Here is a 5,000-nt window from a genome sequence, read left to right as displayed (position 1 = left end):
ACTTCCCATGGATATCGTTAATTCTTCCATTCAATGAATTTTCAAAATTACTTCTATCAGAAATTTGTAATTAATACTGATATATGTAATAACAGACCGTAAAACGTAAATATATCACCGTTTTTTTTTTCTTTTTCTTTTTTCTTTTAGAAAAAAAAATGGCTGGAAATTCTCTTTCTCTTGCCGGTGGAGGGAAAAAAAACATGTACTTATTAATTATAATGTTTATAAAAGGTAGATTTCAATAATAAACTTCATAAGGAACTTTATAGAATATTTCTATATTCAGTTCTTTCTTATTTTTCTTCCTTTTCTTGCTACTATCATATCATAATCACCATTTTACTCTAGCAATATAATCGCTTTTATTTATATCATTTTGATAATTAAATATAGTTCCGTCATAATCTTAATGGTTCGGATTAATATCATAATCATCACTCATTTTGTTATTTTTATTGTTGTGGCTGTGGTTGTGATCATCTTTGTTATTACTTTGTTATTGTTATCATTATTTCTATATATTCATTTTGTTATTGCTGTTAGTGAAATTATTATCAACATTATTATTACTGATGTTACTGTTATCATCACCATAATTATCACCACTATCACCGTCTTCATCATCATCATCACCACCATCACCATCATCACCACCACCATCATCATTATCACCATCATCATCACCACCGTCACCACCACCACCATCATCACCATAATTATCATTACTTTTATCATAATCATCACTGTACTGAAAATCTCTTACTGAACATCACCAAAGACGAACCAAGACACTAATTTACGATTACACTGAGCTGTTCAAGTCATTTCTCTCACGTTCCAGTTCTTCCTGAAAGAGAACATTATTACCTGTTTTATTGCTAGTACTTAAAACAGCTGGGAGGACATGACACTTACAAGGCCTCTTCCCTCAAAGTGTGAAGTAGTTTTAGTAGTGTTGATAGCAGGAATAGTAGTAGTTATAGTAGTAGTAGTAACAGTAGTAATAATAGCAAGAGTAGTAGCAGTAGTAGTAGTAGTAGTAGTAGTAGTAGTAGTAGTAGTAGTAGTAGTAGTAGTAGTAGTAGTAGTAGTAGTAGTAGTAGTAGTAGTGGTAGTAGTAGTAGTAGTAGTAGTGGTAGCAGCAGTGGTAGCAGTACTGGCGGTAGTGGTGGTAGTAGCAGTGATAGTAATAGTAGTAGTAGTAGTAGTAGTAGTAGTAGCAGTAGTAGTAGTAGTAGTAGTAGTAGTAGTAGTAGTAGTAGTAGTAGTAGTAGTAGTAGTAGTAGTAGTAGTAGTAGTAGTAGTGGTGGTGGTAGTAGAAGTATAAATAGTAATGGTGACAGTAGCAGCAATAGCTGTAATAGAAGCAGCAGGCAACAGGATATGCAATCGCAGTAGTATTAGTAGTATCATGAACAGTGGTAATCGCAGCAGTAGAATAAAGTATCTTACTGTTTTATGCTTGACTGTCGAAAGAAAAAGATACATATCCTTGAACACTGTCTGAGAAATGTCATCATATGTAAGCTAGTGATGATGGTGATCACCGTGTTTACTTTTATTTTTTAAATATTATTTGTAATTGCTATATTATATAATTTAAAATGACATGATCAATACTACTTGTGAAAATTAAATCGTTTTTAAGGATACCAAAGAAAATTTCTTAATAGAATTCAATCGTGGAATAAGACTAAGATACTGAATAATAATAATAATAACATAATAGAAGGATAATAATAATCTTACGGAATATTATACTAAATACAAAATAATACTCAGTGTTAATCGTATCAATCAAATGCCCCTTAATTATATTGCGTATAGTTAATTTCAGTTAGAAATATCAAATAAAACTAATTATGACTAATAATGCTTATTACTATTTTTACATAAATAGATAATGATATTATTGACATTAGGTAATTATTAGTAAGTACTATTCGATAGTTATTTTTTTATTAATCACTGTTTCTTGATAATAAATGATGATTGTTTATGTGTATTTCAAGTAGTAAATCAGTTATTAGTAAACAGGAGTTGTTAGTAATATAATATGATAATTATTACCATGTATTATTTCATATTATTTAGTAAAATCATTAGTTCTCATTCTTGTCAATACTTTCCACTAATGCTGATTCAGAGTACTTTACATTCCTAACTATATCACTCATAACGTTTATACACAATTAATCCAAATGATATTAATCAAAATATTGCAAATATCTAATACCCGGTCCACAGCGCAGCTCTGGTGGCGGAACACTGAACTACGTAACGCCTGTATGTTTATGGCCAGTCGTGAGAAAGAGTTCGGGATGCACTTTGGGTCCTCGGGGTCTGGGCTAATGTCGAGAGGGTTGGGTTTGTGTGATATTTCAGTGAGTGACTCGTCCTTCTGTGTGTGGTCTGCAATGTGCAGTCGAGAATAGCTTGGGTAAAGATAGGTTTTTATTTATCTTTTTTTATGATTTATTTACTTTTTTATTTGTCTTTTTAACTGCGAAAGAGGAGGAAAATGTTATTTTTTTATTTGGTTTTATTTTCTTCTCGTCTCTTTTCTCTTCACTTCTTTCTACTTTTCCTCGGTCTCTTGTTTTCTCTTCTCTCCGCCCCTCCTCTCTCTCTCTCTCTCTCTCACTCCCCCCCGCTCTTCTGTCTGTCTGTCTCTCTCTCTCTCTCTCTCTCTCTCTCTCTCTCTCTCTCTCTCTCTCTCTCTCTCTCTCTCTCTCTCTCTCTCTCTCTCTCTCTCTCTCTCTCTCCATCTTTCTCTCTCTCTCTATCTCTTTCTGTTTCTCTTTCTCTTTCTCTTTCTCTCTCTCTATCTCTCTCTCTCTCTCTGCCTCCCTCCCTCTCTCTCTCTCTCACTTTTTTGTGTGTTTGTCTTTGTCTCTGTCTCTGTCTCTGTCTCTTTCTCTCTTTCTCTTTCTCTTTTTCTCTCTCTCCCTTTCTCAATTTCTCTCTCTCTTCCTCCCACTCCCTTTCTTCGCTCTCTCATTCTCTTCCATAACTAAAAAATATATTGCACAATGATTTACATGCTGCCATCCTTGCAGTTAGTTAAAGCCAACAGGAAAATAGGTCATACTTCACGTTCCACAATTGCAAATATGCTTAGAATCTCTTTGAAAAAAATCACTTTAAATAAAAGGTGATGAGGAGCACTAGGATGATAATGAAAATGATGATGAATAAATTTATGATGACAATGACAATGAGGAAAATGATGATAATGATAATGATGAAAAAGATCATGAAAATTATGATAACAATGAATATGAGGAATACATTTATTATGATGATTTTGATGCTTAGAACGTGAATGGTGATAATATGAAAAAGTAAATCAATAATAACTATGATAATGAAAATAATTATAATAATAGTAATAATAAATGAAGCAATGATAACAATAATGTTTACAACACAATGGACAAAAGAACAGCAAAATATGATGATAAAAGCATTTTCCTGAAATCGGATTATCAAGGAAGCGAAGATAGGGCATTAAATGTCACACTGTATCTATTACTGATTTATGAACTCGAAAAAAATATTCGACGAATATAGCACATTAATGTAAAAATGTACATGTGATACAGGTAGATTATAGTTTCAAAGTTCATCAAACGCAAATTCACTCATTTTGAAAATATAAACAGACAGACGAGAAAATGTCAATTCAACAGAAACGGAAAAGAGGTTGAAAAGTTTAATATTTGTGGTTCATTAATTCTTTTCAAAGAACCAAAAGAAAATCGCCTCAAAATCAAAATAATTACCAAAGTTTTCTTCTTCATCAGATTCCTGTGACCGATATCAGACACTAATTTGGTTTACAAGAAAATTAATATTTATGTCGTGTTTTAATTCGGCTTAAAGGCATAGAATTAAAAAGTGATAAAAGTATATATATTTTGTTATTTGTTTTGTTATTGTTAGTAAGTCTACAACTTTTTTACCGGCACTGTTTTCTTCTTTTTTGTCATAAGTAATGCTTTTGGTGTTTAAATTCGTCGCTTTGATATTGGTAATTGCTATCATTAAAATGTTCCCGCTGATAATGGTGACAGTATCATTCTTATTACACCGGAATGAAATACTTAAACTCACGCTCAGCAATGATTGTGTTAAGAATCTCAACATATCAGAGTCATTTTCCATCAATCATTCCTCACAACGGATGAATCATTTATTATCATCAATGCGACATCTCCCACTCCATTACACCATAAACACATTACTCATGTATTGCTTCCCTGCTTTCGCAACGCCCAGTCCCCTTCGCCGGCGTCAGCGCGCGGCAGTTATGCGAACGGAAGACATTTCGCTGCAAGCGGAGGTTTTGATGTGCTTTGGGAGTTAATAGCAACAAAGCGTCGAGGCGGTTCCGCTGTTGCAAGCTGTTCGCGGATTAGTCAGGATCTTCAAGTGTGGATGTCAACTGCTTCAATATACCTGTTTACACTAATATATGCGTTTGCATTACATGCCTCTATCTGTATTTATGCAATGGAGCAATGATTTAGATGAATAACAACAATCCCTGACTCGAATCTCTGGCACTCTAGGTATGGTCCAGAATGACCAATACTAAACCAGCAATATATTTGATTGTGTGTACGCGCGCACACGCACACACACACATACATATATATATATATATATATATATATATATATATATATATATATATATATATATATATATATATATATATATATATATATATATATATATATATATATATATATATATATATATATATATATATATATATATATATATATATATATATATATATATATATATATATATATATATATATATATGTATATATATGTATATATATATATATATATATATATATATATATATATATATATATATATATATATATATATATATATATATATATATATATATATGTATATATAAATATATATGTATATATAAATATATATACATACACACACACAAACATATACATATAT

The sequence above is a fragment of the Penaeus vannamei genome, chromosome 13 (assembly GCF_042767895.1).
Source record: "Penaeus vannamei isolate JL-2024 chromosome 13, ASM4276789v1, whole genome shotgun sequence".
Taxonomy (NCBI): Eukaryota; Metazoa; Arthropoda; class Malacostraca; order Decapoda; family Penaeidae; genus Penaeus; species Penaeus vannamei.
The sequence above is the reverse complement of the archived record's forward strand: the minus strand, read 5'-3'. Positions refer to the sequence as shown.